The 26,751-nt window shown below is 37.6% G+C and overlaps 1 long non-coding RNA gene across 2 annotated transcripts; it reads left to right on the top strand.

Moving 5' to 3' along the window:
* Nucleotides 1–455: 455 nt before the first annotated feature.
* Nucleotides 456–25,710, top strand: LOC128662358 (uncharacterized). 2 transcript variants are annotated; one of them, XR_008402763.1, is made up of 3 exons: nt 456–537; nt 10,383–10,470; nt 25,618–25,710. It is a non-coding gene; the product is annotated as an uncharacterized LOC128662358 (long non-coding RNA). The 2 variants fall into 2 exon arrangements; XR_008402762.1 differs by lacking the exon at nt 25,618–25,710 and adding an exon at nt 17,901–18,077.
* The last annotated feature ends 1,041 nt before the right edge of the window (nt 25,711–26,751 follow it).

Raw genomic sequence — 26,751 nt, 5'->3', positions numbered from 1 at the left:
TCATGTGACTGCTTTGACATCACAGGCTGTTTAACCAAGATGGGAACTAGTCGCTACCTTCTCTTTATATCATCTTTATTCGTTTATATTTGTAGATATGCTAGCTCACTGTGTGTGTGTGTATTACAGGCAGTTTCACATAAATATGCTTAGGTTTTGTATGTGACTTGTCAAGAACCTGTGTATAGTTGGGAGAGGCTGTAGGTATAGAATAATGCTTTGTCTGTTTCTTTATATGGGGAGAGGAATATAATGTTTGGTGGCTGTGTGTGTGTGTGTGTGTGTGTGTGTGTGGGGGGGGGGGGGGGGGGGGGGGGGGGGGGGGGGCGCAGTAGCCAGTTTAGCCACCTCCCTGAAATTAGTTTTTGTAGGTTGGGATGTCTGATATAGCAGACGCTGAGATAAAACAGTTTATTATCCTTAGAAACTTAAACTATATTTTATTTTTTCCTACAGAAGGAAAAGCGGTTTTATACAACTGCACGTTGTGTATCACGCGCAAGATGGACTGTTGGACTTTAAAGAGATGTTACCCAAGTAAGATTTTTTTTTGCAGGACTTTAGTATTAGATGGTTTAAATGGCCATAATAGTAGAAAAATTACATGTTGGCCTTAATTGAGGATCCTTATATTGCAAGGCTCTAGCAGATATAGAACAGTAAAATGTAAAAATATGAATCATTATTGTGTTAATGTGTGGCTTAAAGATATCTTTAAACTATAAATGACATTTGCAGCTGCAAACTCTGGTTGAATTGTCCCTGATATGTGTGACTTCACGTCAACATGTCTGCGTGGACCAGGCAAACAGGCAAAAAACAGGACGTGCCTGAAAGGAAACTAATAGGGCGAGGTATAGCCTTGTCATCGGATTTACCACTCACTTATAAATATATGAAAAAAACGGGCAGTTCTAGGGGTTGCCAGATGGAAATTCCAGAGACCAATTTAAAGATAGTACTTATAGTACAGGGTTTTATCAATAAATAATACAAAAATCTTAGATAACAATAGTATATGGAGAGAATCAATTTAAAATATTAAGTTACAAGCAAAGTGCTCCCTTTAGGGATGGCTGTTGCTTCTTATAAATGACATCCTAAGATGTTTAAAAATAGAAAATGCATGCCGTACCCTAATGTACCTTCATCAATCTTCTCATAATTTAAAAAACTTTAGTATTTAACTGCACAAGGCTATCCTGAAATGTTACAAGTAAATTTAACCTTATACTCTTTTTGGAAATCGTTAAGGGCCATTATAGTGTTAAAATTGCATGCTCTAATCCTTTTTAGAGCATGTAATTTTAAACACTAGCAACATTGTAATGCTATGTGATTAACCCCACTTGGGATTTTAACTATGCGATTTACCCATTTGCGTGTATAGATTATATACATATAAATACAGTGTGCATGTGTGTGTATGTATGTATGTACAGTATGTGTATGTATGTATGTATATGTACTGTATGTATGTATATATATATATATATATATATATATATGTGTAAAACAATATTAATTGTGAGGGGAGATAGAAGTCTTGGTGAGTTCCCACACGTTTTTTTGCAGGACTTGACCACTGTGTGTGTGTGTGTATGTATATATGTGTATATGTGTGTGTGTGTATATATATATATATATATATGTATATATATGTTATATATATATATATATATATATATATATATATATATATACTCACACTCACACTCTCACACTCTCACACTCACTGGCCACTTTATTAGGTACACTTGTTCAATTGCTTGATAACACAAATTGCTAATCAGCCAATCACATGACAGCAACTTAATGCACATGGTGAAGATGACTTGCTGAATTTCAAACTGAGCATCAGAATGGGGAAGAAAGGGGATTTAAGTAACTTTGAACATGGCATGGTTGCTGGCTAAATATTTAAAAAACTGATCTACTGGGATTTTCACGCACAACCATCTCTTAGGATTACAGAGAATGGTACGAAAAAGAGAAAATATCCAGTGAGGGGCAGTGGATGAAAATGCCTTGATGGTGTCAAAGGAGAATGGGCAGACTGGTTCAGGATGAGAGGCAAAAATAACTCAAATAACCACTCGTTATAGCCATGGTATGCAGAATACCATCTTTGAATGCACAACACGTCGAACATTAAAGCAGATGGGCTACTGCAGCAGAAGACCACACCGGGTGCAACTCCTGTTAGCTAAGAACAGGAAACTGAGGCTACAATTTGTACAGACTCACCAAAATTGGATAATAGAAGATTGAAAAATGTTGCCTGGTCTGATGAGGCTCGATTTCAGCTGCGACATTCATATGGCATGGTCAATATTTGGCGTAAACGACATGAAAGCATGGATCCATCCTGCCTTGTGTCAACGGTTCAGGCTGGTGGTTGTGGTGTAATGGTGTAGGGTATATAATTATATTGACACACTTTGGGCCCCTTAGTACCAATTGAGCTTTGTTTAAATGCCACGGCCTACCTGAGTATTGTTGCTGACCATGTCCATCCCTTTATGACTACAGTGTACCCATCTTCTGATGGCTACTTCCAGCAGGATAAAGCACCATCACCTAGATTACAAGTTTTGCGTTGTGGCTTGTAACACTGAAAATATGGCATTTTCAGTGTTAAAACAGCACCACAGCTATTACGAGTCTTATCGGTATAGGTGAACCGCACACCTTTTAGCCTGTAACGCAACATCAGTCCCGTAACGTAAAAATTAAGTTTTATAATGGGATTCCCATATCGCTGGTATTATGAGTTTTGCGTTCTGGCTAAAAAGTGAGCGTTACAGCCTAAAATGACAAGATCCGTACCACCATCTAAAGTTAGTAGTTATAGGTTTTATGCTACAAATCTGTAGCATAAAACTCATAACTAAACTGCTACAAAGTACACTAACACCCATAAACTACCTATTAACCCCTAAACCGAGACCCTCCCGCATCGCAAACAGTATAATAATTTTATTAACCCCTAATCTGCCACTCCCGTCATCGCCGCCGCAAAAAAAATGTATTAACCCCTATTTCGCCACTCCCTGACATTGTCACCACTATAATAAACTTATTAACCCCTAAACCGCCACCCGCATCGCAAACACTATTTAAATATTATTAACCCCTAATCTGCCATCTGCCCAAACCGCTGCTATAATAAACCTATTAACCCCTAAACTGCAAGCTCTCACAACGAAATATACTAAAATAAACTATTAACCCCTAAACCGAAAGCCCCCCACAATGAAATAAACTAATTTAAACTAGTAACCCCTAGACCCCCTAACTTTATATTAAAATTACAATTTCCCTACCTGTCAAATTAAAAAAACGTGACACTACTCTAAAAATTACAAAGTATCTAATTACAAAAAATAAAAACTAACTACTGTAAATTACAAAAACAAACACTAAATTACAAAAAATAACAAACAAATTATCAAAAATAAAAAAGAATTACATCTAATTTAATAGCCCTATCAAAATAAAAATGTCCCCCCTCCCCCCCCCCCCAAATAAAAAAAACCCTAGCCTATAATAAACTACCAATGGCCCTTAAAAGGGCCTTTTGTGGAGCATTGCCCAAAAGATAAAAGTTCTTTTACCTGTAAAAAAAAATACAAACACCCCCCAACAGTAAAACCCACCACCCAACCAACCCCCCCCCAATAAAAATAACCATTGCCCTTAAAAGGGCATTTAGCTCTTTTACTGCCCAGACCCTAAACTAAAAAAAAAAAACCCACCCAAAAAAACCTTAAAAAACCTAACACTAACCCCCGACGATCCACTTACAGTTGTTGAAGTCTCGCTTGAAGGATCTTCATCCAGCTGGCGAAGTCATCATTCATGTGGCAAGAAGTCTTCATCCAGGCGGCCTCTTCTATCTTCATCCAGCCATCAAAGTCCTCTTCCAGGCGGCCTCTTTGATCTTCATTCAGCTGGCGCGGAGCAGGTCCATCCTGATACAAATTAGCCAATACAATGAGAGCTGCTTAAATCCTATTGGCTGATTTGAATAGCCAATAGGATTTTAGCAGCCCTAATTCCTATTGGCTGATTCAAATTTTTCAGCCAATAGGAATGCAAGGGACGCCATCTTGAATTCCGTCCTTTGCATTGAAGATCCAGTGTACGGCGGCGACCGTATGAAGAGGATGCTCTGGGCTGGATGTCTTCAGGATGGACCCGCTCCGCGCCTCCGGGATCAAGATAGAAGATGCCGTCTGGATGAAGACTGAAGAGGCCGTTTGGATCAGGACGTCGCCGCCTGGATGAAGGCTTTGTCGGGATGAAGATCGTTCAAGCGGGACTCCAAAAACTGTAAGTGGATTTTCAGGGGGTTAGTGATAGGCTTTTTTAAGGGTTTACTGGGTTGTTGTTTTTTTTTTTTAGTTTAGGGTCTGGACAGTAAAAGAGCTAAATGCCCTTTTCGGGCAATAGGTAGCTTATGTTTTTTTTGTGGGTTTGAGGGGGTGGGGGTTTGTAATGTTAGTGGGTCTTTGTAATGATATCTTTAGGGCAATGCCCTACAAAAGACCCTTTTAAGGGTCATTGGTATTTTATTCTACATTAGTTTTTTTATTTTGGTGTGTAATGTATATTTTTAGTTTTTTTTTTTTTAGCAAAAGAGCTGTTTATCTCAGGGAAATGCCCTACAAAAGGCCCTTTTTAATGGACCCTCCAAAAGGCCCTTTTAAGGGCCCTTGGTAGTTTGGGGGGTGGCGGTTTGTATAGTGTTAGGGGGTATTTGTCTTTTATTGGAGCAAAAGAGCTGTTTATCTCAGGGCAAAAAGCCCTTTTGTGTATTTAGCGTTTTTTTTATTTTTTGTAATGTTAGGTTTTAGTGTAAGGCAGGTTACGTTTTATTTCACAGTTAAAGGGACACTGTACTCAAAAATTTTCTTTCGTCATTCACATAGAGCATGCATTTTTAAGCAATTTTCTAATTTACTCCTATTATCAAATTTTCTTCATTCTCTTGGTATGTTTATTTGAAAAGCAAGAATGTAAGTTTAGATGCCGGCCCATTTTTGGTGAACAACCTGGGTTGTCCTTGCTGATTGGTCAGCACCAATAAACAAGTGCTGTCCATGGTCCTAAATCAAACATTTCCTGGCTCCTTAGCTGAGATGCCTTCTTTTTCAAATAAAGATAGCAAGAGAACAAATTAAAATTGATAATAGAAGTAAATTAGAAAGTTGCTTAAAATTGCATGCTCTATCTGAATCATGAAAGAAAAAAATTTGGGTTCAGTGTCCCTTTAAGTTTGTATTTATTTTAACTGGGTAGTTATTAAATAGTTAATAACTATTTACTAACTAGTCTACCTAGTTAAAATAAATATAAACTTACCTGTGAAATAAAAATAAAACCTAAGCTAGCTACAACATAACTTTTAGTTATATTGTAAGTATGTATTTAGTTTTAAATAGTAATTATTTAGTTAATAATAGTAACTTTAATTTAGATCTAATTTCATTATGTTAAAGTTAGGGGGTGTTAGGGTTAGGGTTAGGTTTAGGGGTTAATAGTTTAATTTAGGTTGTTGCGATGTGGGGGGCTGGCAGTTTAGGGGTTAATAGTTTTATTTAGTGGTAGTGATGTAGGAGACCAGAGGTTTAGGGGTTAATAGGTATTATTTAGTTAATAAATGTAAGTTTAATTTAGATCTATTTTAATTATGTTAAAGTTAGGGGGTGTTAGGGTTAAGTTAGGTTTAGGGGTTAATAGATTAATTTAAGTTGTTGTGATGTGGGGGGCTGGCGGTTTAGGGGTTAATAGCTTTATTTAGGTGGCGGGGATATCGAGAGTGGCAGATTAGGGGTTAAAAACTGTAGGCAGGCGTCGGGGGGCAGCAGATTATTGGTGTTTAGACTCGGGGTTTATGTTAGGGTGTTAGGTTTAAACTGTATTTTATCTTCCCCATAGACATCAATAGGGCTGCATTACGGAGCTTTTGTTTCCGCGATTGCAGGTGTTAGACTTTTTTTTTTGCCGGCTCTCCCCATTGATGTCTATGGGGAAAGCGTGCACGAGCACGTCAAACACAGCGCTTGTTTTGTTAGCAGTATGGAGCTTACAATCTCCATATCGCCCGCACAACCAGTGTTTTTTTAAACTTGTAATAGCAGCGCTATAGGGAATTAAATAACGCCACTTTTGTGGCGTTCTTTACTTTCCCTATAGCGCTCAAAACTCGTATTCTAGGTGCATGTCACAAAGCTTAAATCATCTCAAACTGGTTACTTGAACATGACAGTGAATTCACTGTACTCCAATGGCCTCCACAGTCACCAGATCTCAATCAAATAGAGCACCTTTGGGATGTGGTGGAACGGGAGATTCGCATCATGGATGTGCAGCCGACAAATCTGCAACAACTGCGTGATGCTATCATGTCAATATGAACCAAAATCTCTGAGGAATGTTTCCAACACCTTTTTGAATCTATGCCACAAAGAATTAAGGCAGTTCTGAAGGCAAAAGGGTGTCCAACCCGGTACTAGCAAGGTGTAGCTAATAAAGTGGCCGCTGAGTAAATATATATACCTTTCAGCCCTTCTCTGTCATACAACTTGTCATATATCATGTCCCCCTTTTTTATTTTTATTTTCAATATTAATAGTTGAAATATCATTGATCTTCACTCACAAGAAGATGTTATTTATATAGACATATAGCTATAGGCACTGAGTACAACCACCTCTGCCATATCATAACAGGCAATAATTGAAACTGTCATGTATACTCTAGTATTTACAAGTGGGTGCTGCAAAATACATCAAGCTTTATAAAACACTTTGTCCCTTTGCTTTTCTCAAAGTTACTGAGCACAATATATCAATCAGTAGTGAGTACTGGCATCTTTTCTTCTTCTTTTTATTTAACAAAAAGCACTATATACAGGGAGTGCAGAATTATTAGTCAAGTTGTATTTTTGAGGATTAATTTTATTATTGAACAACAACCATGTTCTCAATGAACCCAAAATACTCATTAATATCAAAGCTGAATATTTTTGGAAGTAGTTTTTAGTTTGTTTTTAGTTTTAGCTATTTTAGGGGGATATCTGTGTGTGCAGGTGACTATTACTGTGCATAATTATTAGGCAACTTAACAAAAAACAAATATATACCCATTTCAATTATTTATTTTTACCAGTGAAACCAATATAACATCTCAACATTCACAAATATACATTTCTGACATTCAAAAACAAAACAAAAACAAATCAGTGACCAATATAGCCACCTAGCCTGCCATCCATGGATTCTGTCAGTGTTTTGATCTGTTCACCATCAACATTGCGTGCAGCAGCAACCACAGCCTCCCAGACACTGTTCAGAGAGGTGTACTGTTTTCCCTCCTTGTAAATCTCACATTTGATGATGGACCACAGGTTCTCAATGGAGTTCAGATCAGGTGAACAAGGAGGCCATGTCATTAGATTTTCTTCTTTTATACCCTTTCTTGCCAGCCACGCTGTGGAGTACTTGGACGCGTGTGATGGAGCATTGTCCTGCATGAAAATCATGTTTTTCTTGATGGATACAGACTTCTTCCTGTACCACTGCTTGAAGAAGGTGTCTTCCAGAAACTAGCAGTAGGACTAGGAGTTGAGCTTGACTCCATCCTCAACCCGAAAAGGCCCCACAAGCTCATCTTTGATGATACCAGCCCAAACCAGTACTCCACCTCCACCTTGCTGGCGTCTGAGTCGGACTGGAGCTCTCTGCCCTTTACCAATCCAGCCACGGGCCCATCCATCTGGCCCATCAAGACTCGCTCTCATTTCATCAGTCCATAAAACCTTAGAAAAATCAGTCTTGAGATATTTCTTGGCCCAGTCTTGACGTTTCAGCTTGTGTGTCTTGTTCAGTGATGGTCGTCTTTCAGCCTTTCTTACCTTGGCCATGTCTCTGAGTATTGCACACCTTGTGCTTTTGGGCACTCCAGTGATGTTGCAGCTCTGAAATATGGCCAAACTGGTGGCAAGTGGCATCTTGGCAGCTGCACGCTTGACTTTTCTCAGTTCATGGGCAGTTATTTTGCGCCTTTGTTTTTCCACACCCTTCTTGCGACCCTGTTGACTATTTTGAATGAAACGCTTGATTGTTCGATGATCACGCTTCAGAAGCTTTGCAATTTTAAGAGTGCTGCATCCCTCTGCAAGATATCTCACTATTTTTTACTTTTCTGAGCCTGTCAAGTCCTTCTTTTGACCCATTTTGCCAAAGGAAAGGAAGTTGCCTAATAATTATGCACACCTGATATATGGTGTTGATGTCATTAGACCACACCCCTTCTCATTACAGAGATGCACATCACCTAATATGCTTAATTGGTAGTAGGCTTTCGAGCCTATACAGCTTGGAGTAAGACAACATGCATAAAGAGGATGATGTGGTCAAAATATTCATTTGCCTAATAATTCTGAACTCCCTGTACAGTATACATATACAGGGAGTGCAGAATTATTAGGCAAGTTGTATTTTTGAGGATTAATTTTATTATTGAACAACAACCATGTTCTCAATGAACCCAAAAAACTCATTAATATCAAAGCTGAATAGTTTTGGAAGTAGTTTTTAGTTTGTTTTTAGTTATAGCTATTTTAGGGGGATATCTGTGTGTGCAGATGACTATTACTGTGCATAATTATTAGGTAACTTAACAAAAAACAAATATATACCCATTTCAATTATTTATTTTTACCAGTGAAACCAATATAACATCTCAACATTCACAAATATACATTTCTGACATTCAAAAACAAAACAAAAACAAATCAGTGACCAATATAGCCACCTTTCTTTGCAAGGACACTCAAAAGCCTGCCATCCATGGATTCTGTCAGTGTTTTGATCTGTTCACCATCAACATTGCGTGCAGCAGCAACCACAGCCTCCCAGACACTGTTCAGAGAGGTGTACTGTTTTCCCTCCTTGTAAATCTCACATTTGATGATGGACCACAGGTTCTCAATGGGGTTCAGATCAGGTGAACAAGGAGGCCATGTCATTAGATTTTCTTCTTTTATACCCTTTCTTGCCAGCCACGCTGTGGAGTACTTGGAGGCGTGTGATGGAGCATTGTCCTGCATGAAAATCATGCTTTTCTTGAAGGATGCAGACTTCTTCCTGTACCACTGCTTGAAGAAGGTGTCTTCCAGAAACTGGCAGTAGGACTGGGAGTTGAGCTTGACTCCATCCTCAACCCGAAAAGGCCCCAAAAGCTCATCTTTGATGATACCAGCCCAAACCAGTACTCCACCTCCACCTTGCTGGCGTCTGAGTCGGACTGGAGCTCTCTGCCCTTTACCAATCCAGCCACGGGCCCATCCATCTGGCCCATCAAGACTCACTCTCATTTCATCAGTCCATAAAACCTTAGAAAAATCAGTCTTGAGATATTTCTTGGCCCAGTCTTGATGTTTCAGCTTGTGTGTCTTGTTCAGTGGTGGTCGTCTTTCAGCCTTTCTTACCTTGGCCATGTCTCTGAGTATTGCACACCTTGTGCTTTTGGGCACTCCAGTGATGTTGCAGCTCTGAAATATGGCCAAACTGGTGGCAAGTGGCATCTTGGCAGCTGCACGCTTGACTTTTCTCAGTTCATGGGCAGTTATTTTGTGCCTTGGTTTTTCCACACGCTTCTTGCGACCCTGTTGACTATTTTGAATGAAACACTTGATTGTTCGATGATCACGCTTCATAAGCTTTGCAATTTTAAGAGTGCTGCATCCCTCTGCAAGATATCTCACTATTTTTGACTTTTCTGAGCCTGTCAAGTCCTTCTTTTGACCCATTTTGCCAAAGGAAAGGAAGTTGCCTAATAATTATGCACACCTGATATAGGGTGTTGATGTCATTAGACCACACCCCTTCTCATTACAGAGATGCACATCACCTAATATGCTTAATTGGTAGTAGGCTTTCGAGCCTATACAGCTTGGAGTAAGACAGCATGCATAAAGAGGATGATGTGGTCAAAATACTCATTTGCCTAATAATTCTGCACTCACTGTATATATATTAGTGCTCCACTTGTAATCTAGGCTATCTAAGCATTACACTCACTGTATTTTACATACATCGGGAGCCTATAACAAAAAATGCAATCAAAATAATACACAAAAAAAGAGAGAGAAAAACTGGAGGGGAAAACAATAAGGTTTTTATTGTATTTATTTGTATAGCTATAATTACTTGTTTACATTACTCATATTTATTAACCTATACAGTGCTGATAGGAGTTTGTACTGTTTTATGTCCCTTTCATATTATAAAGAAATACAAACAATATAAAAAGTAACGTTTCCTTGTCCCTTAAAAAGATGCATTATATTGTTATGGTGGTCTCTCTTTCAGGTTCTCTAGATCTTTGGGAAACTGTGCTTCTCGTTTGTGCTGCTTCTACTGGGTCCATAGTGATTGGTTTTCTTGTTTGCTTGTTTGAGTGAGTAAAATGAACTGTTCAGTTCAAACACAGATCTTACGTACGAACACACACATGCGCACACACACACTCGAGCACACAGACACACACACGCATACACGCACATGCATGCACACACACAAGCATGCACACACACAAGCATGCACACGCATACACACACGCACATGCATGCACACACATGCGCACACGCCCACACCCACACACATATATGTATATTGGGCTTATGGTATACAGAGATATAAAACAACTTTTTTTCATTAATCAGATAGAGCATAACACTTTTAAACAAATTTCTTATTTTATCTAATATGCTTCATTCTATTGGTATCCTATGTAGAATGTACATAAATGTTGTATTAATGGGATTTAGAAAATATAAAAAAAAAAAAAATAAATAATAATTTGAAAACCAATTAAAAACATATGATACAAATGGGGTGTGGAAATGGCCCAGTGAGAAAAAAAAATCACTTAATATTTCACCTATTACTTTTTCACCACTTCACACATCTGAAAAAGATATGAAAAGCATTTCAAATGTGCATGTTTTGCACCCTCATATTTTAGATTTTAGAACTAACACTATTCTTGCAATCCCCACTGACAATAATGGCACAGGTAACACAGCATAAGATTGGCTATAGCACCCAAATCCTATTTATAGGGAAAAAAAGTGTCATGGCTGGGGGCTGGCTGGAAGCTTCAAGGACTGAGTAAGGTTAAAGGGACAGTATACACCAAATTTCATATAACCGCATGTAATAGACACTACTATAAAGAATAATGCACAAATACTGATTTAAAAATCAAATATAAAATCTATTGATGAAGTTAGGTTGGGACACCCATTGAAAAGGGGTTGAGAAAGCAGGAAGAGCAGTCCCGTCCCCTTCCCTACATTACACAAACAGGAGCAAGCAGGAGTCTGTAGACATCTGTATACATCTAAAACTTTGGGGCTTGATTAGGAGTCTGACAATCAGCACAATGTTATTTAAAAATAAGCAAAACTATACATTGTTACAAAAACACCCCCAGCTGGGCTATATAAATGGATCATCCACAAAACATTTATGCAAAGAAAAATCTAGTGTACAATGTCCCTTTAATTACTTCTAGTGATATTGAAAATATATATTAAAGCGCCATAATAGTCAAACAATTACATTCTTATTTGTAGAGCATGTCATTTTGAGACTATCTTCCCTACACTACTGGGTGTTTAACTCCCTCAAAGTCCCGAGCAGCACTTCTACTGTGTGTTTAACCCCTTTGCTGGTTGATAGTCTTAAAATTATATGCTCTAATGAAATAGTAGAAGAAATTACACTCCCAGTAGGGTATAGAAGAGATAAGGTTTATGGACAGATATAAGATAAAGAAGCAGGTGTATGTACACAATGTGATAAAGTAATGAGATCTGATAATAGCTACAAGCTCAACCCATTTTATTAGGTTGTGGCTTCAAAACACAAAATCAACTAATTCATATACAGAAATAAGCCTTAAAAAGCAAATCTCATACATTTTATACTCTGCAGCTGGCAAAAAAAGTACTTGGAAACACATTAAGGGAAAAACAGTTTTACAGTATACTGTCTCTTTAAAGGGATAGGAAAGTCAAAATTAAAGTTACATGATTCGGTTAGAGTATGTGATTTTAATGCACTTTTAAATTCACTTCTATATTAAAATGTGCTTTGTTCTCTTGCTAATTGGTACCTGCACACATTTGTCTCTTGTGATTGGCTAACTAGATGTGTTCAGCTTAACTGGTAGTAGTGCAATGCTGCTCCTTCAGAAAGGATAACAAGAGAATAAATCAAATTTGATAAGAGAAGTAAATTGGAAAGTTGTTTAAAATTGTATGTTCTATCCAAATAACGAAAGCAAATTTTGGGGTTTCCTGTCCCTTTAAACACTAAACAAATGCTAGATAGAATGAAACATTCAAAGATAAGATTAGCCTGAGAATAACATGCAGATGTATTTTTTAATTTTTCATTAGCTGTTTAAATATTGACAAAATATGTGTAAAGTTTTAGTGTCTATAAAACAATGGGAGCTGCCATGTTGTAACTTAGGTTACCCTTAGGCCAATTAGCGACAGTTATAATTAGGTCACTAGAGTGGGCAGCCAATGGCTGTGTGGAATATAACAGTGTTCTGCACTTCCATTTCTAACTGGAACTAAAAACTCACAATTCCAGAATAAAATTAAAGGAAAAGGGGACAAAATAAATAATAAAAGTATATTGCAGAGTTTATATATATATATATATATATATATATACATATATATATATATGTTACCGCTAAAGTGCGAAAGCCGTTAATGTGCACATTACCTAGCTAATCTGCAGATTAACTGATTTGCTCAGTTAAAGTGTGGAATCGAGAGTTTTCAGCATTTTACCTAGGTAATGTGCACATTAACGGCTTCTGTATCGTTAAAGTCCATTTCCTTTCACAAGTTTTATTGCGCGCCTGAATTTACTCCTAGTATGCAAGCAAGCACCGAATTGGTGAGGAAAATGAAGAAAAGATTCTTTGCTAACCTCTTTAGTGAAGATTCAAAATATAATAGTGTTTTAATGACAAAACGAAAGTATGATTCCATAATTGAAGATGTAAAGCGAATAAAAGTTTACAAGAAGAAAGAATCATTTTGAGATTATCGAATAATTCAAATGTAAGATGTGTTGACTGTACAAGGCTGTGAAAAACTCATTGAGCCTTTGTCAGATGCACGAGAAAGTGTGAAAAAGTTTGTCCATGCCGAAGAATTGTTTGACATATTAATAACATGATGTTAATTTCATTAATTGTTATAGTTCACTTTAACAAAATATATAGTTAACGTTAACTAAATAAATTGTTACTGTTCCAGAAAATATCTTATTTTCACTTTAACGAGTGCCAGAAAATATCTTACACTGTTGTTCCAGAAAATATCTTATCTTATCTTCACTTTAACGAGTGCAGAGTGGGTAATGTTCAGATTACCTAGGTAATTTGATAAATGAAACAATTTTTCTGCACTTTAACAGATAGCGCTAGTTAAACTGCACATTACCTAGATAATCTGCAGAATAACGGATTTCTGCACTTTAGCGGTAACATATATATATATATATATATATATATATATATATATATATATACACACAGTTTATCATTTTATATTACTATCTCAACATTTTTAATGTCCCTTTAACAAGCCTAAGTACATATCTGACCATAATATGCAGTTTGTTAGCTTATTATTTCTGCTGAAGACAAACAATGGAGCTTTTGTAAACACAATGACAGTGGCAAGCGCTGTCTTCTGCAGACTCAAGTCCAGACTAGCTCCTCCAAATAAGTGGTAGCTTTAGTTTGCCCATTTAAAAATCATTTGCAGCAAACACAGCATTAATCTGCTGTAATAAAGTCTTTGCAGATATTTTATCTGTTGGAAGACCGCAGACCATTGTTGTGATTACAAGGCGTTTACTGTCCCTACATACTAAATAAAACAAAAGGTTTTGTGCTATAAACCACAGACTGGGCTCACGTGAAGATGAGTAACTTGTTACCTTGCAAAAAGTCACAGAGTGCACAGGGGTGATGGCCTCACCCTGTTTCCAGGATAACATCAGGAAGTAAAAGAGTGGTTACATGAAAGAGACACACGTGGGGTTAAAGGAAGGTAACACTGTGTTTGTTTACATGTGCTTGCGTGGTTTCCTTTTTTTTGTATATTTATAAACTCCCTGTATTGCTCATTATCAGTATATATTACAACATTAATTAATGACTGTATATTTACTGTACATATTTCACATTCCAATGGTTCTTCACTTTCAGGATAATGTACTTTTGTAAATACACATTTCTATATATCTATACCTGTATATATATTCCTATAGATACATAGGTATAGATATGTATTTTACATGAACAGTATCATATATATATAATATATATATAAAATAATAAAAAGTACATTATGTTTTCTTTGTGAAGAACATAGGAATGTAAAATATGCATGATGTGCATCGGGGTTTGCAATTTAGAACTAACGCAGTTGGGTTAGTGCACATAAAGGATTGCTATCTTCAATGCACATTTGCGTGCGCTGGTATTACTGAGTGGAGCACAAATATCATGCTTGCGGAAGTGCAATTTTGCGCTGCACTTGTAATCTATCCCTAAATGTGGATTTAAGACTCAATTTCTGCCTATGGGATTCATTTAGCTCTTCGGCAACTGGTGTCCCTTTAAGTTCTTATGTGATTTGCAAGTGTGCAGTGTCAGTGTTAACTCCTTCACTGCCAGATATGCCTGTAACACAAACACACATATCTTCAATTTCAATGGCAATGAGGGTGTTGTTGCTGTTTTTGTCCTGTTACTGTGCCTAAACCTGTAATGGGGCGACACATATTTTCAGCTTACTTGTAATATTGTGACACAAGACAATAATTTTACATGGAGACGTCTCTTAAACCAGTTGTAAGCATCTGAAAATATAAAATAAAACATTTGGACATTGACCAATACACAGTGCAAACACTGCTGCCATAAAGTATTTAAAATGTGTATTAGCATAAGTGTTGTTGTTTTTTTTTTTCTGTAAACCAGTATGTATTTTTTTCCAGACTATATTATATACAAGATTTGCACCAATTTAAACTTATTATTAAAACTTGGATATATGAATGGTTTTCTCCCAGCCTTAATAATTAGTATACAAAAAGAACAAAGTCAATTTGATAACATAAGTAAATTAATTTCTTCTACTCTTTTTGACTCATTAAATTAAATTTTGACTTGTCTTTTTAATGATTGGACGACCTAAAGGTTTTTTTTATCAAGATTACATGAGCCAAAAGGCCTGATAGTGATGACAGTTGTAATCAAAATTATTCAACCCCCCCATTGCAAATCAGGTTTATTGTCAAAATGTACAGACTTTCAGCTGTTTGCAATGAACAAATCAAACAAAAGCAATGGAAATAGCTAAATGCTTCAAGTGGTTTCCCAAAATTCAACTGAAAATGCAAATTTGAATGAATTCTACAGTCTCAAAATTATTCAGCCCCTTCATGGTGAGCATATTTTTAGTGCTTAGTGGAGCACCCTCTTGCTGTTATGACCTGTGGCAAACGAGATGCATAGCCAGACACCAGCTTCTGGCAGCGTTCCTGAGGAATCTTAGCCCATTCCTCATGAGTAATGACCCCCAGTTCAGTGATATTCTTAGGTTTGCATGCTGCAACCACCTTCAAATCCCACCAGATATTTTCTATGGGGTTCAAGTCAGGTGACTGTGATGGCCACTGTAGAATCTTCCAGGACTTCTTCTGCAACCAAGCCTTGGGGGAATTTGAGGTATGCCTGGAATCATTGTCCTGTTGGAAGGTCCAATGATGCCTAAGCTTCAGCTTCCTCACGGACAGCATGATGTTTTCTCCTAGGATTTTCTGATACTTCAATGAATCCATCTTGCCTTCCACACGCTGCAGGTTTCCAGCCCTAGAGTATCACTGAGCCACCACCATGCTTAACTGTAGGCAGAGTGTTCTTTTCAGCGTATGCTTCACTCTTCTTCCTCCAAACATACCGCTAATCCATTGGTACGAAAAGTTCCAGTTTTGTTTCATCGCTCCACAGAATAGAATCCCAAAACGTCTGTGGCTTATTTATATGATTTTGAGCATATTAGAGCTGACTTTTCTTGTATTTTTGGTTCAGCAGTGGTGTACATCTTGGAGTACTGGCATGGAAACCTTCTGCGTTAAGTACGCGCCTTACTGTGCAAACTGAAACCTCAGTGCCTGTTGCCACCAAGTCTTGCTGAAGGTCTTTTGCAGTCACTCAAGGGTTTTTCTCAACCTGCCTTCTCAGAAATCTAGTTGGAGCCGTTGATAACTTTTTTCCTGCCCTGTCCAGGTAGTGTAACTACTGTTCCTTTAACTTTGAACTTGTGAACTATGCTTGTTCCTTGTTTGTGAAGGGCGATGATCTCTTAACTTTTTGGACCAGTCTTTGATTTGCAGTCAAACGTGACACTCAACAAACAACTAGCCAGTTCAGGTATTTCATGTGTTCTAGCTCAAGCACACCTGGTGCAGCTAATGAAGCCCTTGATTAGTTGCACCAGGTGTGCTTGAGACTACACCTGATTTGCATATTTGTGCTGTTGTGAGGGATTCTATTCAGGGGTTGCATAATTTTGAGACTGCAAAATTCATTAAAAGTTTCATTTTCATTGTTTTGAGCTATTTCAATTGCTTTTGTTTGATTTGTACATTGCAAACAGCGGAAAGTCTGTAAATTTTGACAATACACCTGATTTAAAATGGGGGTAGAATAATTTTGTACACCAGTTGTACTCATGATAGTTTTACCTTTTGATTTATGAAATGGAGAAAGCAGAGAGTATGGCCCATATTTATCAAGCTCCGTACGGAGCTTGAAGGGCCGTGTTTCTGGCGAGTCTTCAGACTCGCCAGAAAGACAAGTTATGAAGCAGCGGTCTAAAGACTGCTGCTCCATAACCCTGTCCGCCTGCCCTGAGCAGGCGGACGGGAATTGCCGGAAATCAACCCGATCGAATACGATCGGGTTGATTGACACCTCCCTGCTCGCGGCCGAGTCAGCAGGGGGCGGCGTTGCACCAGCAGCTCTTGTGAGCTGTTGGTGCAATTTAGCGAGGTCTTGGGGACCTGATCCGCAGTGTCGGATCAGGTCCGCAAGACCTTTGATAAATTGGGGCCTATGTGTTTAATTCTTTATCATTTGTAATGATGTGCATTTTTAAAGGTATATGAAACCCAATTTTTTTTCTATCATGATTTAGATAGAGCATGTCTTTTTAAGCAACTTTTTAATTTACTCCTATTATCCCCCTATTATCATTTTTTTCTTTGTTCTCTTGGTATCTTTATTTAATAAAAATAGGAGTAAATTAGAAAGTTGCTTAAAGGACCAGTCAAAACAGTAGATTTGCATAATCAACAAATGCAAGCTAACAAGTCAGTGTAATAGCACTTAGTCTGAACTTCAAATGAGTAGTAAAAAAAAATTTCTGACAATTTTAAAAGTTATGTCATTTTCCACTCCCCTTGTACCATGTGACAGCCATCAGCCATTCACAAATGCATACACGTACCATGTGACGGTCACAGCCATCAGCCATTCACAAATGCATACACACTTATTCTTGCACATGCTCAAAAAGTTTAAATATAAAAAGACTGCACATTTTGTTAATGGAAGTAAATTGGAAAGTTGTTTAAAATAGCATGCTCTATCTGAATAATGAAAGTTTAATTTTGATTGAGTGTCCCTTTAAATTGCATGCTCTATCTGAATCATGAAATAAAAAATTGGGGTTTAATAATATAAATATTTGAACCTTATTTGTATTTTCTTTTTTGCAGATACAAGTACACAATGAAGAATTCAATTAAAGCTGAGCTTATGATACCTGAAAAAAAGACTTATAAAAAGATACAAAAAAGAAAAAAGAATTAGTATATTATAAAGCTTGTAAACCGCAGCAGTACTATAGAGTAGATAAATAGTTGCAGAGCAGAGATAGTGACAGACAGACAGGCAGACAGAAACAGACAGACAGACAGATAGATAGATAGATAGACAGAAGAAGGATGGTTTGATTTCAGGCAAGTGGTATGCTTCTGTGTATGTAATGGAGCAGACCAAGCATTTATTATAAAGTCTAAAACAGTAAGGTTTATGCAAATTGAGACTTTGTATACATTTGAAAATTAAAATATGTTCTTATATTGAATATGTTTTTTTTATTTTAACCTATTTTCGTTCCAAGTCTCATTATTTTATTAAAGGGATATGAAACCCAATGTTTTGTCTTTCATTATTCAGATAGAGCATGCAATTTAAAAAAAAAAAAGTTTCCAATTTACTTCTATTTAAAATGATCTTCTTTCCTGTGTTTTTCTTTGTTGAAGAGATACCTAGGTAGGTAGCGTGCACATGCCTGAAGCACTGCATGACAGGAAATAGTGCTGCAATCTAGTGCTCTTGCTAATGTCTAACAGTGTTGCAAAACTGTTGCCCTATAGTGCTGCAGACATGTGCACACTCCTGAGCTTACATTCCTTATTTTCAACAAAGAAAATGAAGAAAATTTGATAATAGAAGTAAATTGGAAAGTTTAAAATTGTGTGCTTCATCTAAATAATGAAAAAAAGTTGGGGTTTCATGTTCCTTTAAATGCGGGCACAATGGGTACCAGAAGAACATATATATATATATATATATATATATATATATATATATATATATATATATATATATATATATATATATATATATATATATATATATATATATATATATATATATATATATATATATATATATATATACAGTATATACTATATGTATGTGCTGTATGTATACTGTGTGTATATGTGTGAGTATATATATATATATATATACAGTATACACTATATGTATGTGCTGTATGTATACTGTGTGTATATGTGTGAGTGTATATATATATATATATATATATATATATACAGTATATACTATATGTATGTGCTGTATGTATACTGTGTGTACTGTGTGTATATGTGTGAGTGTATATATATATATATATATATATATATATATATATATATACAGTATATACTATATGTATGTGCTGTATGTATACTGTGTGTACTGTGTGTATATGTGTGAGTGTATATATATATATATATATATATATATATATATATATATATATATACAGTATATACTATATGTATGTGCTGTATGTATACTGTGTGTACTGTGTGTATATGTGTGAGTGTATATATATATATATATATATATATATATACACAGTATATACTATATGTATGTGCTGTATGTATACTGTGTGTACTGTGTGTATATGTGTGAGTGTGTATATATATATATATATATATATATATATATATACAGTATATACTATATGTATGTGCTGTATGTATACTGTGTGTACTGTGTGTATATGTGTGAGTGTATATATATATATATATATATATATACAGTATATACTATATGTATGTGCTGTATGTATACTGTGTGTACTATGTGTATATGTGTGAGTGTATATATATATATATATATATACAGTATATACTATATGTATGTGCTGTATGTATACTGTGTGTACTGTGTGTATATGTGTGAGTGTATATATATATATATATATATATATATATACAGTATATACTATATGTATGTGCTGTATGTATACTGTGTGTACTGTGTGTATATGTGTGAGTGTATATATATATATATACAGTATATACTATATGTATGTGCTGTATGTATACTGTGTGTACTGTGTGTATATGTGTGAGTGTATATATATATATATATATACAGTATATACTATATGTATGTGCTGTATGTATACTGTGTGTACTGTGTGTATATGTGTGAGTGTATATATATATATATATACAGTATATACTATATGTATGTGCTGTATGTATACTGTGTGTATATGTGTGAGTGTATATATATATATATATATATATATATATATATATATATACAGTATATACTATATGTATGTGCTGTATGTATACTGTGTGTATATGTGTGAGTGTATATATATATATATATATACAGTATATACTATATGTATGTGCTGTATGTATACTGTGTGTACTGTGTGTATATGTGTGAGTGTATATATATATATATATATATATATATATATATATATACAGTATATACTATATGTATGTGCTGTATGTATACTGTGTGTACTGTGTGTATATGTGTGAGTGTATATATATATATATATATATATATATATATATATACAGTATATACTATATGTATGTGCTGTATGTATACTGTGTGTGTTTTGCGTATGTGGGGCCCCATTGCCGTGCCACAAGTCTGGAGGTAGAATCCTCAGTCGAAAAAGAAATAATTGTGTGTAAGAAGAAAACGCAAAACTTCCAGTATAAATTCAATTAATTTACTTGAAAGGGTGCTTTTTAGTAAAAGAGGATATTTTACTGCCTCAATGCCCAATGTGTGTGAAATACAAAAATATAATGAACTGACATCTATTGTTAGCCACTTAAAGATGCTGTGCCAATCAAAATTATCTAGTTTTTGTAATATATCTGTTGTATCTCTGATGAAGTCTGGAAGTTCCTGGACAAAAGGCTGTAATAAATTGTCCAGCCACTCACCCAGCCGTTCACCCAGTGATCCCTCACCTGCCTCTATGGGCCTACCAGGGGGTGAATTAAGATATTTATGAATTTTAGGTACTAGTCTGAAATTGGCTATTTTAGGATATAAATCATATAAATATTCACATAGAGATTTATCTAGTATGTCTAGATGTAAACCCCAATCAAGTAAATTTTGGAGTTCCTTTAGAAACTGTTTTGTGGGATCTCTGGATAATCTATTATAAGTGTGCTCATCCTTAAGCTGATTCATTGCTTTATTATAGTAGTCTTCTGTGGCAAACCTAGCCACTTCTGGACTATAACGTAAGAAAGGTTGTCTGTGACAGACCCTTCGGTCAGGACTGAAAGTGTTAACTTTATTTTCTAACCACAAGTGGCTGGCTCCAGCTACAATCTAATTAATGCTTAGCATTCTATTGTTTGATCACCCCCAGAGAGAAACGCCTAAGTGATAAGGAGAGTCAAGAGTGTCCTGTGGTTGAAGTGTTTAAGTAAGATAATCCTATTGTATCATGTCAAGGGCGCTTCTCCCTTTTATCTAATGTACAACATTCTTTCCACCCCCATCTGGGGGGGTCAAAAACCTGTATAAATCTGTATGCTGCCTTCAAATAAAGTGTTATTCTGTTTAAAACCTGAAAACTGGCTGGGTTGTGAACTGCTGATTCCCTATGCAGGACATTGTTCCCTGGTGTTAACCCTTGGTATCCGGTTGGTACCGTTACAATTGGTGGCAAGCGACGGAATGAACCTTATCGCCCAGAAGAGCAACTACACAAGCCAGTAACCTCAGGAAGAGGGGGATTACTACAATACTGACTAAGATGGAAGGAGTACCAGGGACCGAAGTGAATGGAGATGGATTATTCTAAGCTAAAGAGACAAACGTAAAAGGAACTGCTAGAAGCCAGGGGAAAGATAGGCAGCAGCAAACCCAAGGCTATATTAATTGCTGAGCTGATGGAGGGAGACAGAGCTCGCAGTGCTACGCCTCCAGCAGCCATGGAGGAGACCCTATACCAGAGGGAAATGAGGACCAGGCTGGAATTTTTACCCCAACCTGTACCACGGGATATGCTATCCGTGGTAATGGCAGATGTGCAGGAGTACGTGATGGCACACAGTCCGCGGAATGCATCCTCCCGAGCAGAATCCATTTTGGACGCACTCAGCAACCCAGTAAGACCCAAAATCCCATACCATGCATTTAAAATGTTTTGTGAGGAGAAGGATGAGATTGATGGGTATTTACAGGATTTTGAGAGACTGTGCGAGTTACATGATTTGGAGCAGTCCGTATGGGTGCCGGTGCTAGCAGGCAAGCTAGCCGGGTAGGGCAGCGGAAGCGTATCGCGCTGTACCCAGGGAGGACAGCAAGGATTACGCTAAAGTGAAGAGAGCGATCTTGGAAAGATATGCCATTACCTCAGAGGCATACCGGCGCAAGTTTAGAGGCCTGCGCAAGCCAGAAAGAGATTCCCATGCAGAGTGGGCCCACAAGCTGGATCAAGCATCTCAGGGGTGGATACAGGCCAGCCAAGCTACCACCATGGAAGAATTGCGACAACTGATGCTGTTGGAGCAATTCTTTAACGGCTTGTCCCCAGAAGCCCAAGAATGGGTGAGAGATCGAAAACCCCTCACCTTAACCGAAGCAGCCAGATTAGCAGACCAGCATTTTGATGCCAGGAGGCACCATGGACTACAGCCTAACAACGGACGGGCTAATATACAATGCCACACCTGCAAGCAGTGGGGACATATGGCACGTGAGTGCACCCAAAATCGGAGCAGACAAGCTTGGAACCAGGTCAGACAGAACCTGGCCCCAAGGGCGGCTGCTCACCATTACCAAACGGAGCCAGCCGCTCATGAGGTGTTGAGCACCCAAGCCGAGGAACCCCTGGGAATTCTGCATGAGGTGATGTCGGTCCAGGGACTTCGGGATTCGGGAGCTACTTTAACCCTGATAGCTCCCCATTTGGTGCCGGATACAGCACCCACTGGCGGATCCGTGGCAGTACGAGGGGCAGGGGGAGCAGTATACCGATTGCCCACTGCTAGAGTGGAGTACAGACCCCCAGTCACCCCAGCAGCTGCCAGTTACCAACCCCCGGCGCACCGCTATACCACACGGCCTCCGGCCACGAACTACCCTCAGAGAGCCCGGTTCAATTCGCGGGGCTACTCACAACCTATTCGGTGCTTTGGATGTAAGCAACTAGGGCACAAAAGACCAGAGTGTCCCCTAAATGCAGCGAATCAAGCACAGTCCTGGAGAAGACCCGCTGGCGGAATCCCACATAATCCTCAGCCTGTGGCCCGCTACGTAGAGGCGCCAGAATGCTGGGGCAGCCTACATGAAGCAGACCCCGTGCAAGCTGCCCACCGGAATAACCGGCAACGGGTTAAAGTGAATGGGAAGGAGGTCAGTTGTCTACGGGATACTGGTGCTACCATGACCTTGCTTCAAGAGAACTTGGTGCCTGAGAAACAGCACACTGGAGACACTGTGGCTGTGAGGGTAGCAGGGGGCACTGTGTTCCGCCTACCTGTTGCCAGGGTACATTTGGATTGGGGAGTGGGCGCTAGACTTGTGAATGTGGGGGTCAAGAAGGACTTACCTGCTGATGTTCTCCTTGGAAATGACTTGGCCCCCCTTGTTTCTGCCTATGCTCCCATGGATCCCGCTAATGTTAACCCTGTGACTACCCAAGCCCAGTCCCTCCGGGAAGAGACGCTTCCATGTTTGGGGTGGGGGCAGTACTGAGCCAAGTTGGAGCAGATGGCGGAGAACACCCCGTAGCTTACTTGAGCCGAAAGTTGTTGCCCCGGACATCCCCAAGCCGATCCGTTGGGATCAGACTGTGTATGCCGGCTTGGTTCTGGGGGAGCATTGTGGCAAACCTAGCCACTTCTGGACTATAACGTAAGAAAGGTTGTCTGTGACAGACCCTTCGGTCAGGACTGAAAGTGTTAACTTTATTTTCTAACCACAAGTGGCTGGCTCCAGCTACAATCTAATTAATGCTTAGCATTCTATTGTTTGATCACCCCCAGAGAGAAACGCCTAAGTGATAAGGAGAGTCAAGAGTGTCCTGTGGTTGAAGTGTTTAAGTAAGATAATCCTATTGTATCATGTCAAGGGCGCTTCTCCCTTTTATCTAATGTACAACATTCTTTCCACCCCCATCTGGGGGGGGGGGGGGTCAAAAACCTGTATAAATCTGTATGCTGCCTTCAAATAAAGTGTTATTCTGTTTAAAACCTGAAAACTGGCTGGGTTGTGAACTGCTGATTCCCTATGCAGGACATTGTTCCCTGGTGTTAACCCTTGGTATCCGGTTGGTACCGTTACATCTTCCATATTCTGAACCACTATAGAGCCACCCTTATCTGCAGGAGTGATTGAGATATCTGTCCTTTGTTTCAATTCCCTAAATGCTCTTTGTTTATAACTAAGGTTGTATTTTGTTTTTTCAGGTGTAGGGCCGCTGATTTTCTCATGTAGATTTTACCAAATCTGTGTTGTTCTTTTCTTGAAATAACTCTATATAGGTGTTGTGTGCGTGAGCTGAATCTTCCACATCCCTACTAGATTCACCACGCAACTCTACTAGAGAATGAATTAATCTTTCATCAGAGTATGTTAAAGATATGTGCTGATCTTGTTCTAATACAGGTGTCGGTTCATGTGGTTTGCTGTTCATGGTGTTTACATTACTTATATCATCATTGATCAGACATTTATTATCCACAGCATCTACATTAGACAATTACTTTCTCTGTACTAAAGTCCTCACAAATCGATTGACATCAGTTATAGTTTTGAATAAATCAAAATTAGTAGTCGGTAAGAAACCTAGACCCTTTCTTAGTACTTCTTGTTCATCTGTAGATACCTTGTCCGGTGAATTGTAAGTTTTAACCTATTTGCAAATCAATGCAAAGTTTTATCAGCACCGTTATCAGAGCCAAGATTGTTGCTATTTCTAATGATTGTGCTTCTGTGCCTTTGTTCTCTGGATATTATTTCCTTTATATATATATATATGTGTGTGTGTGTGCCCCTAAAAGAGTAATCATCAGCTAGTACATATATTACAAAAAAATGTCTAATCAAACTGTAGGGACAGTCTACACCAAAATTCTTATTGTTTAAAAAGATATATAACGCCTTTACCTCCGATTCCCCAGCTTTGCACAACCAACATTGTTATATTAATATACTTTATACCATTTAAACCTCTAAATTTCTGCCTGTTTCTAAGCCACTACAGAAAGCATTTTTTTTATTAGTTTTTCACAGCCAGACACTGCTAATTCATGTGTGCCATATAAATAACATTGTGCGCACTCCCATGGAGTTGTGCCTGGCACGGCACTAATCGGCTAAAATGCAAGTCAATAGATAATAAATAAATAGCCCTGAGATAAGAGGTTTGCCAGAAAGGAACAGTTACAAGGTAATCACAGAGGTAAAAAGTATATTAATATAACCATGTTGGTTGTGCAAAACTGGGTAATGGGTAATAAAGGGATTAGCTATCTTTTTAAACAATAACAATTTTGGAGTAGTCTGTCCCTTTAAAGTGATTGTAAACCGCAGGTATACTGAAGTGCAAAATCTAAAAGTTTATGTCATTGCAAGCTGAAACACTATAAAAATGTGTGATGATAACTACTTACATATATGTAATCATTTAGATTTATTTTACGGCTTGTAGCGCTTCTTTACTTTGCCCCCTTAAGCAGTTCTTTTAAACAGCATTGACTTGTAGAGGGGTCCCACCAGCTTTACATATCAGACAGACTAAATGTTTGCTATCAAGGCGGAGTGAAATTGTGCATGCGCATTCATGAAAAAAAAAAAATCTACTTGCATCGACTTTACACACGCATGTTTCATCCACTTATTGAGAACAGCGAGTCCAACGACAACTCTGTGGATTGGTTGCCCCACGAAACGGATCTGAAACAAAAAAGCATTAGGAAGGGGGACTGGCAAATAAAGAGGCAAGCGAAAAAAGTTTACAAATTTGTGAAGGACCTAAAAAAACGATATTTGCTATATTTCATGACAATCTACAAAGTGATGTGTGCAAGTTTACAATAATTTTAAAGGGACAGTGTACCCTAAATTATACTCTACTTTAATTTGTTTCCAGTGATCAATTTTACCTGGTGGAGTGTTTTAAATTGTTTACAAATAGCAGTTTTTACTTTATTTTGGCCTTTGAAATAGTCGATTTTGCCTGTGGTATCCCTACCTATACTGAAAGTTTCTGTGCTTAAAGGCCCACTAAACCCAAAATGTTTCTTTAATGATTCAGGTAGAGAATACAATTTTAAACAACATCTCACTTTACTTCTATTATCTAATTTGCTTCATTTCTTAGATATCTTTTGCTGAAGAAATAGCAATGCACATGGGAGAGCCAATCACACGAGGCATCTATGTGCAGCCACCAATCAGCATCTACTGAGCCTATCTATATATGTTTTTTCAGCAAAGGACATCAAGAGAATGAAGCAAATTAGATAATAGAAGTAAATTAGAAAGTTGATTAAAATAACATGCTCTTCTAAATCATGACAGAAAAAAAATGGGTTTAATGTCCCTTTAAGTATAGGCTAAAGAAAAGCTGTGTAAACATAACCAGCAAAATAAATTACACTCCCAGTAAGAGTTAGTAGATATTAGCAATAAAATGTTAATTTTCAATTGTTCTGTCTAAGGGCTTGTTGATCAAAAACTTGCCAAATGGAGAGAAATGACCCCGAAAACATTGGGATTTTTCTTTGACCTTATAATGTAATGTAAGAGCCTCTGCTTCTCATAACTAATTCTGCATAGTGTGATAAAGATCTCTCAATGTAAAATTTGTGTTACTAAAATTCTTGGGGGGACCTAGCCGTATTGGCGAGGATACCTAAATCATCTTACCTAAGGGGAAAGATTAGTATTGGGCTTTGGTTTACAGACAGAAATAATATAAAGAAGCATGGGTGTGTACAGAAAGTGATACAATAAGGATATCTGATTTCCCAGCAA

Source organism: Bombina bombina, chromosome 6 (genome assembly GCF_027579735.1).
Source record: "Bombina bombina isolate aBomBom1 chromosome 6, aBomBom1.pri, whole genome shotgun sequence".
Taxonomy (NCBI): Eukaryota; Metazoa; Chordata; class Amphibia; order Anura; family Bombinatoridae; genus Bombina; species Bombina bombina.
Note: the sequence above shows the minus strand (reverse complement) of the source record. Positions and strands in the feature narration are given on the sequence as shown.